Source organism: Dermacentor silvarum, chromosome 2 (assembly GCF_013339745.2).
Source record: "Dermacentor silvarum isolate Dsil-2018 chromosome 2, BIME_Dsil_1.4, whole genome shotgun sequence".
Taxonomy (NCBI): domain Eukaryota; kingdom Metazoa; phylum Arthropoda; class Arachnida; order Ixodida; family Ixodidae; genus Dermacentor; species Dermacentor silvarum.
The window spans coordinates 261,162,773-261,172,390 of record NC_051155.1 but is presented as its reverse complement, the minus strand read 5'-3'; positions in this window follow the sequence as shown (position 1 = coordinate 261,172,390).

Here is a 9,618-nt window from a genome sequence, read left to right as displayed (position 1 = left end):
CCGGTCCAGACGATCTTCTACAGTGCGTTTGAGCGGGGTGAATGGGAGTGCGTATGCATATCTGGAGCATATAAAGGATTACGGTTTCGAGTTCTCTCAGCCCATGGTTACTGCAAGAGACGCGCTTGTTGAGCGTCACTTGGTGACAGCTGTTACATAGCCTGTTTACGGTTTTGTTGTGTGTGGTACTAGAAAAATTAACCTCGAGAATGCAGATTTCTTTCTGAATAGGGATGGGAAGAAAGTCCACTTGTAACTGAGGGTATAAGTAAGGCTTGCGCGTGCTCCGAGGAGGTCGCACAACCATGCATTAAGACTTGTGTCGGGTATATCTTGATCTTACCAAAGACTATACTTCGTCAATGGCCGTCTGAAGGTTATATTCGATATCTGCAATGGTACCAGCATGTTTGACCAGATCGTAATATTTATTGTCTGCGTATTACGCGTGATGAAGTCCTAGAATTTGATTCACCTTGTCAGGGAGGTCTTTCATGACCTTGAGAAAGATGGGGGGAGAGTACTGCCCCTTGAGAAGTACCTCTTGCTCCTAAAGGAATGAGGTCCTATTCCAGCCCCCCTAGGGAGAGTTCAGCTCTGCAGTCCTGAAGCAAAACCCGAATGTAATTGCAGGTACGCGTGCCGCAGTTAGGGTCTGCCAGGGCGGTGAGTATGGCCGAGTCAAGGACTTCATCAAATGAACCTTTAAGATCCAGTGCAAAAATGACTCTGTCTGGGCCTTTTCGTGATGGAAGTAGATCTCATGATAAAGCCGCTCGAGTATGTCGGTCGTGCTTAGGTGGGGTCGGAAGCCGAACTGCGTGCGAGTATGATTCAGGTAGCCGTGTAGGCTGGTATTACTCGTTCAAAAAGGTTCCCGAGACAAGGAGTAAGTGATCTTGGTCTTAAATTTTGCTGTGGCAGCTTTTCATTCCAGGCGAATGGTTTCTTGTACCGTGTGCTGGGAGTTAAAATAGTCGGCTACTTGTTGGAGTTCTGTGGAGCATAGGTTGTAAAAAGTCAGAGTTGTAATCCTGTGTGGGCCAGGGGCTGTAATGTTACGCGTGATAGCAAGTTATGTAGCTCATGTACTGTAATGGGCCAGTCTAGATTGTCATTTTACTCCCATTCGAAGTCTGGGCATTCGCCGGGGGGGGGGGGGGGGGTTGTCCAGAGATATCTGGTTTGCAGAATGGCGAGAAGTTTATTTATTTATTTATTTCAGTACCCTCAGGGCCCGAGGGCATTACAGAGGGGAGTGGTTTACATTCGAAGAAGTGGAAAACAAGAAACAGCAGTAAATTTATATAAAACTTAGCATAATTGAGGTCCACGGGGGAAAAAGGAAAAAAGAAAATAAAGTTGCATCAATACAAAAAAGGAGAGTAATAAGTAGCGCACAGCACAAGGAGAGAAAACCAGCTAAACAAACAAAGCCTAAATAAATATTTTGCAACAGAAAAAACGGAATACATGACGCTCGAAGTAGTAATATGTGCCTACAAAACACAGAACACACGTTTTAAAAAGATTGGCGTGGTAAAAAGAGAGAAAAAAAAAGTTGACAATGCTACAATTATGTTTGTGACAACAGAAGGTTTGTTAAAGCAGCTTTGAACTTAGCGTTATCAGATATTTCTACGACGGATCGGGGAAGGTGATTCCAACTTGCTGACGTACTGGGGATGAATGAATTGAAAAAATGGTTGGTGTGGCATGAAGGAATACCAACCTTATGACGATGGTCGATGCGGGCTGAAACGTAACACGAGGGGGTTATCAATTTATTCTTAAGAATGGGGTTGTCATGATATACCTTATGGAATAGGCAAAGACGGAATATTTTCCTACGTTGTGATAGCAGTGGTAACGATAAGCTTGTTTTCATAGTAGTGACGCTGGAGTTACGGTGATAATTGGAAAGAATGAAGCGAGCCGCCCGGTTCTGGACAGCTTCAAGTTGATAGATGAGCGTCTCTTGACTGGGGTCCCAGACAGATGCAGCATATTCCAGTTTAGTACGAACTAACGATTTGTAAAGAAGTAATTTTACACAACTAGAAGAAATATAAAAATTGCGGAGTATGTAGCCCAGCATGCGATTAGCGTTGTTGGTTATATGGTCAACATGCAACTTCCAAGAAAGATTCGAAGAAATAAATACGCCTAGATATTTGTAAGAGGACACAGATTCAAGGTTACTAGTATTGAGAAGATATGAGGGCAGTGTGGTATTACGGCGAGAAACACGCATGTACTTGCATTTGTTAGTGTTTAGTTCTATGTTCCACATGTTAGCCCAGTCGAGAGCGTGGTTGATATCGGACTGAAGAAGACCTACATCAGAGTCACTGTTAATTTCGCGGTATATGACGCAGTCGTCGGCAAAAAGGTTAATTGATGAAAGTAATCTATCAGGTAAGTCGTTGATATAGATGAGAAAAAGCAATGGTCCCAGCACAGAGCCTTGTGGCACGCCCGATTCAACAGCAGAAGTGAAGGAGGAAGTGTTATTAGCTGTGACAAATTGTGAACGATCGGTGAGGAAAGAGCGCAGCCATTGAAGAACGTTAGGATCAAGGTTAAGTTTACTTAGTTTCAAAAAAAGCAGTTGATGAGAAACCTTGTCAAACGCTTTTGAAAAATCTAGGAATATACAGTCAACAATGGAACCCCTGTCAAGGATAGAATTGAGGTCATGTGTAAACGATATAAGTTGAGTTTCACAGGAAAATGACTTGCGAAACCCATGCTGGTGATCTGTAAAAAAGGCGTTTGACTGTAGGAATGATGCAAGGTGAGAGTAAATGACATGTTCCATAATTTTACATGGAATGCACGTAAGTGAAATGGGTCGATAATTAAGTGGCGAATGGCTATCCCCAGACTTGTGCAAAGGAATCACCCTCCCGACCTTCCAGTCTTCCGGAATGCAGGCTGTCTGAAGAGATTGCTGGAATAGATTAGAAAGTATTATAGCACTGTATACTTTTGTCGTGATTAAAAACTTGGAATTTATATTATCAACGCCACATGATGAAGAAACTTTTAGTTTATCTATTATTTTTTCTATACCAGCAATATCAAAGACAATAGGGTCCATTGGTAAAAAATCATTACCAGGATAGGTAGGGGTTACGGAACATACAGTTTTGGAAAAAGCAGAAACAAATACAGAGTTCAGAACACTTGCGCACTGATCAAGTGGGATTAGTTGATCGCTTGAGTCTTTTAGGGTGATAGCTGAATGATCTCTTTTGTTAACTACGCTCCAAAATTGCCTAGGGTTACTAATTAAAAGAGATTGTAATGTAGTATTGAAAAATGAATCCTTGGCGTGCTTAAGAGCTTTTTTGTATTCGGTAGCCATAGCCTCATAAGCCGTCCAACGTTCTTGAGTACCGGTTAGTTTTGCAGATCGAAAAATTCGTTTTTTCTTATTACACAGCCTCTTTAACGACTGACTGAACCATGGCGATTGCGAGTTTGTCGAGATGACTATACGTGGAACGTATTTCTCGATGAGCGATGCAACCTTTTCTTTGAATAAATTCCAGTTAGTGTTCACGGAGCGATCATGAAAGTTGGGCAAGTAAACATCTAAAAAAGCAGAAAGCTCATGGTTAATAGCATCATAATCGGCGTGTTTATAGTCCCGGATATATTTTTTGTTGTTACTCTGGTGAGGCACGGTTCAGCTCAAAGAAAAATGAAGCAGTAAGTGATCGCTTAGCCCCGGTAGGTACGATATGGGATGGAAAAGATCAGGCGTAGTGGTGAGCACTAAATCCAGGATGTTAGAAGTAGTAGACGTAATTCGAGTGGCCTGCATTGCAAGCTGGGACAAGTTGAAATCATTGCACAAATTCAGAAACCTGTCGCCTTCACTGGAAAAAGGATGACAATAGGAACGCACATTGGACCATACTATATTAGGGAAATTAGTCACCTAGTAAAAGAAAAGGGCAATTGGGATACCGCAAAGTAATCATATGAATCACATCATGAAGGTCGTCAGCAAAGGTGGGTGAACAGGACGGCGGACGATAACAAACGCCCAATATCAATTTCTTAGAGCACGTTTGAATTTCAACCAAAACAAGTTCTAAAGCGTTCGTAATATGGATAGGAAAAGACAAAACAGTATCAGAGACTGCTATAAGCACGCCTCCGCCACACCGAGCACCCCTGTCACACCGATAAATGTTGAAGTGTTTTTTACAATCGAACAATTCGCAGCTATCAATCTTCGCAGATAACCAGGTTTCAGTAAGACAGATTATGTCGGCGTCAGAAGCATCGATAGCCGAGCAAAGATCGTCACGTTTTGGAAGAATGCTTCGGATATTTGTAAATAACAGCGAAAGTTCGTTAATGACTGGTAACTTTGGACCACTGCCCCTCGCGCCGTGCTATTCAGTGGCGGCTGGCGCGGAGGAATTGTGCACGGAATCAGAAGAATCAGCCGATGGCGCTAAGGTGCTAGAAATTTCACGTACGCAATCATCATCGGGATTGTAGGTGTAGCACTTTTTATTTATGTACAGCTTGTTGAAACGAAGCTTGAAGGTTAGGGGTTGGCTTTTGCCGAATTCGACCAGTTTCTTCCTAGCAAGACGAGTAGTGGGTGAATAGTCATCACTAACGGAAATATTTCCGTTCCTTCAGCTTAGAGTTATTGAGGAGTATTTGCTGTTTCATTTTGAAAGAAGAGAATTTGGCAATAATTGGCCTGCACTTGTTGGAACTATACCCACCGAGTCTGTGTGCTCTCTCGATCAGTATTTCAGAGCGCGACATTTCCAAGCAGGATGAAAGCACATTGATCAGTTTTTCCTCTGACTGAGCCCAGGACTCTGACTGGGTGTCAGATAGGCCGTAGAAAAGAAGGTTGTCTCGCCGTTGCATGTGTTCAAGCTCAGGTTGCTTAGAGCGCAGTTGAACGTTTTCACCATTAATTTGATTAATTGACTGGCGAAGGCACTGTGCCTGCTCCTCGAATTCCTGAAGAGCGACCGTTTTACATTCAACCTCCTTCAATCTTTTGTCTATCTCTGTCAGATGTTCCTGAAAATGCGCCTGTGTTTTTTTAAGGTCATCAACAGACTTGATTAAATCCATCTGGTCCTTTTCCATTTTTTTGTTCGCGTGTTTACAGCTTGTAACATCCCGAACATATCATCAAATTGCTTAGACTGGGAATCAAGCAAAGAGCCCTGCACTTGGGTTTGGGTTCTCGTGCTAGGCCCAGGGTTGAGCTCAACATCCCCGGACAGCATAAGCAGTTGAATTACAACGTCAAAGCAATCATGTAACACGCAAAACAAAACTCCCGGGCGTGGGAACAGCAACAGACAGACGTTATTCGATTTCTTAGCGTACATAGACGTAACAGGACTAACCTGGACCAAGAAGCAGAGCGGATTAGTAAACCGCATCGCAGTGCTGTTCACACGCCCACTAAGGGCGCCGGGGTTCCGCCAGCTCTTCATATAGGCAGCAGAAGATGATGTTGTCGATCCGAATCCTTGGTATGGTAGAGGGATGGCAGTGAACACGTGTCTACTGCGCGGCCAGGCGGATCCTCTTGCGTCGTTGGAGTGACTGGGCAACCTGTTGGTATCGCTGGTAGATGACGATAGCGGTACGGCGCTGAAGTGAACACATGCCGAAACCTGGACGAAGAAGCAGAGCGGATTAGTAAACCGCATCGCAGTGCTGTTCACACGCCCACTAAGGGCGCCGGGGTTCCGCCAGCTCTTCATATAGGCAGCAGAAGATGATGTTGTTGTCGATCCGAATCCTTGGTATGGTAGAGGGATGGCAGTGAACACGTGTCTACTGCGCGGCCAGGCGGATCCTCTTGCGTCGTTGGAGTGACTGGGCAACCTGTTGGTATCGCTGGTAGATGACGATAGCGGTACGGCGCTGAAGTGAACACATGCCGAAACCTGGACGAAGAAGCAGAGCGGATTAGTAAACCGCATCGCAGTGCTGTTCACACGCCCACTCAGTTCTTGATCAGTGCATTCGTGTGCGAGTCCCTGATGTCGATGGGAGCATTGTCCGTGTGCTTGAGGACTACATCATTGCTCCGAGAATGTTCCAGGTCTTAGAGATGCTGAGCTGGCCTGCCATTTCGTCCCAGAATTTCCCCCAGTTCTGACAGTTAATTAGAATACTGTCCAAGTTTTCGGTTCAAACGCTGGCGATGCCACTGTTTTGTAAAGGTGCGCCTGGAATCCCAAAGATAAAGCTGGTTGTCGACTGCTTGGGTGTATGGAGGCGGAAGAATAGTTCGAGTAAAGTGGTGTTGATCTTGTAGGAGGAATTCCAGCCAATGGGAGAGTTCCGTGATCGGTTCAAGCTCCTGGTGAGAGATCTTTGCGTTGTGTGTTCGCGCCACCTTTTCCAGTTTCTGAGAGCACATTGTCGTCTCTTAGGAGAGCGTTTAGAAACGAAATCGTGTAGGCTGGTTTGTAGCATATGGTCATCACTACCTAGGTTGTGGCCCAAGTTTTCTCACGAATCGGTGCCGGTATTACGAATGAAAGTGAGGTCCGGACATGTGTCTCGGGCCACGCTTGTTCCTTGCTTTGGCGTTGAAAGCGGGTCTGATCAGAGTGAGGTTTTCTTTAAAGGAGAGTTATTCCAATTGACCGCGGCTGTTTATGCGTAGGTAACCCCAGGTCGTGTTTTGCGCATTGAAGTCGCCCGCAATGAGGACACCAGCCCTTTACCGGCCACATTCAAGAATGAACTGATGAGGTACGCGTACTGTGGGTTCAGGTCTTGGCGCTACAGTAGATATTGTAACGAAGAGGAAGCCCGAAGCAAAAACATCTATACACCTATTTCCACGGGAAAAAGTTGGCGGTAAACGGACAGGCTGGTACAAAGGTCACATCTCCAGTAGACAGTCTACTACTTGTTCGTCTCTCGCTAGCATGCACGGTCCTGTACGAATGCACCGTAACATAACCCCGGGGAGCTAAAGTGCCGTCCGGGCGCTTGTTAGAATGATAGCGAACTAGATGAACAGTACGATTTTAAACGGGACACGTGGACGACGTCAGTTCGTAGCTGGGATGACGACGGCATGTCTTCTAAAGGGGCGATTTCGTAATTGATGTCACTTAGGCGTCGCCATACCCGGTATGGCCCCATATAGCGTGACAGCAGTTTTTCGGACAGGCCGACGTGGCGACTTCGAGTCCACGGAAGAACGCCATTTCCGGGAGTGAAGTCACAGGTTCCGGTGGCGACTGTTCTAGCGAGCCTTTTGTGACTCCTGAGCAGCTCTAAGTCGATCATAGGTAATCTGGCGAGCCTACGAACCCGACCAACGGCGTCATGAGCTTATTCCGTGGTGTGTCGCGACACCGAAGGTACCAGGGTGTCAACAGGCAGGGTGGGATGGCGACCAAACAAGAGGTCGAAAGGCGAGAAACCGGTGGTATCCTGACTTGACGAATCGTAAACAAATGTCACGTAGGGAAAGTGTTGTCCCAATCACGATGGTCTGCTGAAATCCGTTCTATTGTGGGTGGTATGCGGTTGCAAGCTTGTGTTCGGTGGAGCAGAAACGAAATATGTCTTCAACAACTTGGGACAGGAAGTAGCGGCCACGATCTGTATAGCTGCCTCGGCGCACCATGTTAAAGAATCACGTCCTCAAGTAAAAAGTCTGCTACATCTGTAGCACAGCTGGTGGGCAAGCCACCTGTGATAGCATAGCGCGTCGTATAGTCTGTTGCAGCGGCAATGCATTTGTTCCCTTTTATGGATGTATGAAATGGGCCAAGAAGGTCCATGCCGGCACAGAAGAAAGGCTCCTTGGGAACATCGATTGGACGAAGGTTGCCAGCAGGTGCGCACATGGCCTCTTTCGCCGCTGGTAGACGTCACAAGCCGCACCGTAACGTCGCGCAGAGCGGTACAGGCCTGGCCAGAAGCGACGTCGCACTCTGTCGTAAGTGTGGGACGTGCCAAGTTGCCCTGCAGTGGGTGCGTCGTGGAGCTCAGCAAGAATAGTAGAACGGAGGTGACGAGAGACAACTGGCAGTAAATCTGGTCCATCACAGTTCATGTTGCGTCGTAAAGAATGCCATCATGGAGCACAAACGTTCTGATTGAGCGATCTAGTTGGCCAGAGTTCAAGCGCTCGATGATCGACCGGCGATGCCCAAGGACTGAAAGAGGGCTCAATTACACTTTCGGTTATCATCTTGTGTACTTGAGCTTGGATAGCGAGGTGTTCTGCGTGAGACACGCGATAAGGACGTCAGCGGATAGCACTAGCATCACCGGTGTCTTATGGGTCACAACGAAAGTCTATCCCAGCGGGCGATCCTCAGGGACATAGCGATAAGACATGAGGACGCGACAAAGATCCGCAGCCTGTTCGGGAAGCAGGTCATGAGCGATCATCTTTGAAAATATGTCGGGATCGGACGTTGCAAACTGATCGGACAGCAGGCAGCTGCAGACGAAGACGGAACGTCCAATGCAGAGGTGGCGGTATCGTCGATCGGAGAAGAGGTGCCTAGCGACATGCCTTCCAGGATTACTTCCGTACATGAACCAAATCACAATGGTATGAGGAACGGCAGCTGTGCGTAGCAGGAGAACATTGACATTAGGAGTCAGCACTTAGTCACCGTCAGGAACAGATGGGAAGCAGGTCGAAGCACATGGCGGCTTGAGGCGGCAACCGTACGAAGTCTGAAGAACATAAATCGGGCTCAACTGATTTTGGAGGACAGCAGTAACTATGCAGCTCGAGTTGGAGTAGGCCAGCAGCGCAGTCACTCAGTGCTGAATGATCCGATAAAAAGCCTGGGCAGAAGTTCAAGTCATGGGAACCCCGTTCAAGAACAGCAAATAAAACTGAATTGTTGAAACCAGCAACAGTTATTCTGGCAGTACACATGCCAAGGATAATGGGCGTTGCTTCATCAGAGACCCTGATAACACGTGATGCGGCAGGTGTGAGGACTTTCTTCAGGCGACAAAGCGACAAAGGAGACGGTTGCTCATTACCCGGGACATGGGCTCCAGTATCAACAAGTGCTGGAACAAATACACCGTCAACTTGTACATCTACTATATTGCGTCTGGTGGGCAGGATGAGAGGCTTTGGTGGACACGTCGGCCATGCAGCGTCACCTCCGGGAGCTGCATCTTTTAGTTTTCCGGAGGTACGCGCCCAGGTCGGAAAGGCGGCGACCGGCGACGAAACTGGAGTGCCCTGGACGACGGGCGACGACTTTGCGGCGTACTGGACTGGGGACTGCTCGGCGACGGTGAAGAACGGCGCCATGTTGTACCGTCGGTGGCGTACAGGTTGGACTTGGCTTGCGGCTGGAAATGGCGAGAACTACCGTCTGGACGAGGGCTGTTCGAGAACGGCATTGAGGGCCAGCGGTTGCGACAGTATCGGGCGACATGACCAACACGGCGACAACTGAAGCATATAAGTCGGTCATCCGGCGTTTGCCACTCTGCCATGTTGCGAGAACCTTGAGGGATCCACTGAGCTTGGGTATGCATAGGACGTTCCATTGGACGGGAACAGGCCACGGTGCAAACTGATTGAAAGCCGACAATGGCGAGTTC